This window comes from Sturnus vulgaris, unplaced genomic scaffold (assembly GCF_052056855.1).
Source record: "Sturnus vulgaris isolate bStuVul1 unplaced genomic scaffold, bStuVul1.hap1 Scaffold_507, whole genome shotgun sequence".
Lineage (NCBI taxonomy): Eukaryota > Metazoa > Chordata > Aves > Passeriformes > Sturnidae > Sturnus > Sturnus vulgaris.
Window position 1 is genome coordinate 141,049 of NW_028276504.1, and position 6,000 is coordinate 147,048.

The following is a 6,000-nucleotide window of genomic DNA, read 5'->3' on the forward strand; positions in this document are numbered from 1 at the left end:
TAGGGCTAGTTGGTTTAGGGTTAGGGTTAGGGTTATTTGGTTTAGGGTTAGGTTTAGGGTCAGGGTTAGGGTTAGGGTTAGGGTTATTTGGGCTAGGGTTAGGGTTAGGGTTAGGGTTAGGGTTAGGGTTATGGTTAGTTGGGTTAGGGTTATGGTTAGGGTTATTTTGGTAAAGGTTAGGCTTATGGTTAGTGTTAGGGCTAGTTGGTTTAGGGTTAGGGTTAGGGTTATTTGGTTTAGGGTTAGGTTTAGGGTCAGGGTTAGGGTTAGGGTTAGGGTTATTTGGGCTAGGGTTAGGGTTAGGGTTAGGGTTAGGGTTAGGGTTAGGGTTAGTTGGGTTAGGGTTATGGTTAGGGTTATTTTGGTAAAGGTTAGGCTTATGGTTAGTGTTAGGGCTAGTTGGTTTAGGGTTAGGGTTAGGGTTATTTGGTTTAGGGTTAGGTTTAGGGTCAGGGTTAGGGTTAGGGTTAGGGTTATTTGGGCTAGGGTTAGGGTTAGGGTGGTTAGGTAGGTTAGGGTTAGGGTTAGTTGGGTTAGGGTTATGGTTAGGGTTATTTTGGTAAAGGTTAGGCTTATGGTTAGTGTTAGGGCTAGTTGGTTTAGGGTTAGGGTTAGGGTTATTTGGTTTAGGGTTAGGTTTAGGGTCAGGGTTAGGGTTAGGGTTAGGGTTATTTGGGCTAGGGTTAGGGTTAGGGTTAGGGTTAGGGTTAGGGTTAGGGTTAGGGTTAGGGTTAGGGTTAGTTGGGTTTGGGTTATGGTTAGGGTTATTTTGGTAAAGGTTAGGCTTATGGTTAGTGTTAGGGCTAGTTGGTTTAGGGTTAGGGTTAGGGTTATTTGGTTTAGGGTTAGGTTTAGGGTCAGGGTTAGGGTTAGGGTTAGGGTTATTTGGGCTAGGGTTAGGGTTAGGGTTAGGGTTAGGGTTAGGGTTAGGGTTATGGTTAGTTGGGTTTGGGTTATGGTTAGGGTTATTTTGGTAAAGGTTAGGCTTATGGTTAGTGTTAGGGCTAGTTGGTTTAGGGTTAGGGTTAGGGTTATTTGGTTTAGGGTTAGGTTTAGGGTCAGGGTTAGGGTTAGGGTTAGGGTTATTTGGGCTAGGGTTAGGGTTAGGGTTAGGGTTAGGGTTAGGGTTAGGGTTATGGTTAGTTGGGTTTGGGTTATGGTTAGGGTTATTTTGGTAAAGGTTAGGCTTATGGTTAGTGTTAGGGCTAGTTGGTTTAGGGTTAGGGTTAGGGTTATTTGGTTTAGGGTTAGGTTTAGGGTCAGGGTTAGGGTTAGGGTTAGGGTTATTTGGGCTAGGGTTAGGGTTAGGGTTAGGGTTAGGGTTAGGGTTAGGGTTATGGTTAGTTGGGTTAGGGTTATGGTTAGGGTTATTTTGGTAAAGGTTAGGCTTATGGTTAGTGTTAGGGCTAGTTGGTTTAGGGTTAGGGTTAGGGTTATTTGGTTTAGGGTTAGGTTTAGGGTCAGGGTTAGGGTTAGGGTTAGGGTTATTTGGGCTAGGGTTAGGGTTAGGGTTAGGGTTAGGGTTAGGGTTAGTTGGGTTAGGGTTATGGTTAGGGTTATTTTGGTAAAGGTTAGGCTTATGGTTAGTGTTAGGGCTAGTTGGTTTAGGGTTAGGGTTAGGGTTATTTGGTTTAGGGTTAGGTTTAGGGTCAGGGTTAGGGTTAGGGTTAGGGTTATTTGGGCTAGGGTTAGGGTTAGGGTTAGGGTTAGGGTTAGGTTAGGGTTAGGGTTAGGGTTAGGGTTAGGGTTATGGTTAGTTGGGTTAGGGTTATGGTTAGGGTTATTTTGGTAAAGGTTAGGCTTATGGTTAGTGTTAGGGCTAGTTGGTTTAGGGTTAGGGTTAGGGTTATTTGGTTTAGGGTTAGGTTTAGGGTCAGGGTTAGGGTTAGGGTTAGGGTTATTTGGGCTAGGGTTAGGGTTAGGGGTTAGGGTTAGGGTTATGGTTAGTTGGGTTTGGGTTATGGTTAGGGTTATTTTGGTAAAGGTTAGGCTTATGGTTAGTGTTAGGGCTAGTTGGTTTAGGGTTAGGGTTAGGGTTATTTGGTTTAGGGTTAGGTTTAGGGTCAGGGTTAGGGTTAGGGTTAGGGTTATTTGGGCTAGGGTTAGGGTTAGGGTTAGGGTTAGGGTTATGGTTAGTTGGGTTTGGGTTATGGTTAGGGTTATTTTGGTAAAGGTTAGGCTTATGGTTAGTGTTAGGGCTAGTTGGTTTAGGGTTAGGGTTAGGGTTATTTGGTTTAGGGTTAGGTTTAGGGTCAGGGTTAGGGTTAGGGTTAGGGTTATTTGGGCTAGGGTTAGGGTTAGGGTTAGGGTTAGGGTTAGGGTTAGGGTTAGGGTTAGGGTTATGGTTAGTTGGGTTTGGGTTATGGTTAGGGTTATTTTGGTAAAGGTTAGGCTTATGGTTAGTGTTAGGGCTAGTTGGTTTAGGGTTAGGGTTAGGGTTATTTGGTTTAGGGTTAGGTTTAGGGTCAGGGTTAGGGTTAGGGTTAGGGTTATTTGGGCTAGGGTTAGGGTTAGGGTTAGGGTTAGGGTTAGGGTTAGGGTTAGGGTTAGGGTTATGGTTAGTTGGGTTTGGGTTATGGTTAGGGTTATTTTGGTAAAGGTTAGGCTTATGGTTAGTGTTAGGGCTAGTTGGTTTAGGGTTAGGGTTAGGGTTATTTGGTTTAGGGTTAGGTTTAGGGTCAGGGTTAGGGTTAGGGTTAGGGTTATTTGGGCTAGGGTTAGGGTTAGGGTTAGGGTTAGGGTTATGGTTAGTTGGGTTTGGGTTATGGTTAGGGTTATTTTGGTAAAGGTTAGGCTTATGGTTAGTGTTAGGGCTAGTTGGTTTAGGGTTAGGGTTAGGGTTATTTGGTTTAGGGTTAGGTTTAGGGTCAGGGTTAGGGTTAGGGTTAGGGTTATTTGGGCTAGGGTTAGGGTTAGGGTTAGGGTTAGGGTTAGGGTTATGGTTAGTTGGGTTTGGGTTATGGTTAGGGTTATTTTGGTAAAGGTTAGGCTTATGGTTAGTGTTAGGGCTAGTTGGTTTAGGGTTAGGGTTAGGGTTATTTGGTTTAGGGTTAGGTTTAGGGTCAGGGTTAGGGTTAGGGTTAGGGTTATTTGGGCTAGGAGGTTAGGGTTTAGGGTTAGGGTTAGGGTTATGGTTAGTTGGGTTTGGGTTATGGTTAGGGTTATTTTGGTAAAGGTTAGGCTTATGGTTAGTGTTAGGGCTAGTTGGTTTAGGGTTAGGGTTAGGGTTATTTGGTTTAGGGTTAGGTTTAGGGTCAGGGTTAGGGTTGGGGTTAGGGTTATTTGGGCTAGGGTTAGGGTTAGGGTTAGGGTTAGGGTTAGGGTTAGGGTTAGGGTTAGGGTTATGGTTAGTTGGGTTTGGGTTATGGTTAGGGTTATTTTGGTAAAGGTTAGGCTTATGGTTAGTGTTAGGGCTAGTTGGTTTAGGGTTAGGGTTAGGGTTATTTGGTTTAGGGTTAGGTTTAGGGTCAGGGTTAGGGTTAGGGTTAGGGTTATTTGGGCTAGGGTAGGGTTAGGGTTAGGGTTAGGGTTAGGGTTAGGGTTAGGGTTAGGGTTATGGTTAGTTGGGTTTGGGTTATGGTTAGGGTTATTTTGGTAAAGGTTAGGCTTATGGTTAGTGTTAGGGCTAGTTGGTTTAGGGTTAGGGTTAGGGTTATTTGGTTTAGGGTTAGGTTTAGGGTCAGGGTTAGGGTTAGGGTTAGGGTTATTTGGGCTAGGGTTAGGGTTAGGGTTAGGGTTAGGGTTAGGGTTAGGGTTAGGGTTAGGGTTAGGGTTATGGTTAGTTGGGTTAGGGTTATGGTTAGGGTTATTTTGGTAAAGGTTAGGCTTATGGTTAGTGTTAGGGCTAGTTGGTTTAGGGTTAGGGTTAGGGTTATTTGGTTTAGGGTTAGGTTTAGGGTCAGGGTTAGGGTTAGGGTTAGGGTTATTTGGGCTAGGGTTAGGGTTAGGGTTAGGGTTAGGGTTAGGGTTAGGGTTATGGTTAGTTGGGTTTGGGTTATGGTTAGGGTTATTTTGGTAAAGGTTAGGCTTATGGTTAGTGTTAGGGCTAGTTGGTTTAGGGTTAGGGTTAGGGTTATTTGGTTTAGGGTTAGGTTTAGGGTCAGGGTTAGGGTTAGGGTTAGGGTTATTTGGTTTAGGGTTAGGTTTAGGGTCAGGGTTAGGGTTAGGGTTATTTGGGCTAGGGTTAGGGTTAGGGTTAGGGTTAGGGTTATGGTTAGTTGGGTTTGGGTTATGGTTAGGGTTATTTTGGTAAAGGTTAGGCTTATGGTTAGTGTTAGGGCTAGTTGGTTTAGGGTTAGGGTTAGGGTTATTTGGTTTAGGGTTAGGTTTAGGGTCAGGGTTAGGGTTAGGGTTAGGGTTATTTGGGCTAGGGTTAGGGTTAGGGTTAGGGTTAGGGTTATGGTTAGTTGGGTTTGGGTTATGGTTAGGGTTATTTTGGTAAAGGTTAGGCTTATGGTTAGTGTTAGGGCTAGTTGGTTTAGGGTTAGGGTTAGGGTTATTTGGTTTAGGGTTAGGTTTAGGGTCAGGGTTAGGGTTAGGGTTAGGGTTATTTGGGCTAGGGTTAGGGTTAGGGTTAGGGTTATGGTTAGGGTTAGGGTTAGGGTTATGGTTATTTGGGTTTGGGTTATGGTTAGGGTTATTTTGGTAAAGGTTAGGCTTATGGTTAGTGTTAGGGCTAGTTGGTTTAGGGTTAGGGTTAGGGTTATTTGGTTTAGGGTTAGGTTTTAGGGTCAGGGTTAGGGTTAGGGTTAGGGTTATTTGGGCTAGGGTTAGGGTTAGGGTTAGGGTTAGGGTTAGGGTTAGGGTTAGGGTTATGGTTAGTTGGGTTTGGGTTATGGTTAGGGTTATTTTGGTAAAGGTTAGGCTTATGGTTAGTGTTAGGGCTAGTTGGTTTAGGGTTAGGGTTAGGGTTATTTGGTTTAGGGTTAGGTTTAGGGTCAGGGTTAGGGTTAGGGTTAGGGTTATTCGGGCTAGGGTTAGGGTTAGGGTTAGGGTTAGGGTTATGGTTAGTTGGGTTTTGGGTTATGGTTAGGGTTATTTTGGTAAAGGTTAGGCTTATGGTTAGTGTTAGGGCTAGTTGGTTTAGGGTTAGGGTTAGGGTTATTTGGTTTAGGGTTAGGTTTAGGGTCAGGGTTAGGGTTAGGGTTAGGGTTATTTGGGCTAGGGTTAGGGTTAGGGTTAGGGTTAGGGTTAGGGTTAGGGTTATGGTTAGTTGGGTTTGGGTTATGGTTAGGGTTATTTTGGTAAAGGTTAGGCTTATGGTTAGTGTTAGGGCTAGTTGGTTTAGGGTTAGGGTTAGGGTTATTTGGTTTAGGGTTAGGTTTAGGGTCAGGGTTAGGGTTAGGGTTAGGGTTATTTGGGCTAGGGTTAGGGTTAGGGTTAGGGTTAGGGTTAGGGTTAGGGTTAGGGTTATGGTTAGTTGGGTTTGGGTTATGGTTAGGGTTATTTTGGTAAAGGTTAGGCTTATGGTTAGTGTTAGGGCTAGTTGGTTTAGGGTTAGGGTTAGGGTTATTTGGTTTAGGGTTAGGTTTAGGGTCAGGGTTAGGGTTAGGGTTAGGGTTATTTGGGCTAGGGTTAGGGTTAGGGTTAGGGTTAGGGTTAGGGTTATGGTTTAGTTGGGTTTGGGTTATGGTTAGGGTTATTTTGGTAAAGGTTAGGCTTATGGTTAGTGTTAGGGCTAGTTGGTTTAGGGTTAGGGTTAGGGTTATTTGGTTTTAGGTTAGGTTTAGGGTCAGGGTTAGGGTTAGGGTTAGGGTTATTTGGGCTAGGGTTAGGGTTAGGGTTAGGGTTAGGGTTAGGGTTATGGTTAGTTGGGTTAGGGTTATGGTTAGGGTTATTTTGGTAAAGGTTAGGCTTATGGTTAGTGTTAGGGCTAGTTGGTTTAGGGTTAGGGTTAGGGTTATTTGGTTTAGGGTTAGGTTTAGGGTCAGGGTTAGGGTTAGGGTTAGGGTTATTTGGGCTAGGGTTAGGGTTAGGGTTAGTGTTAGGGTTAGGGTTAGT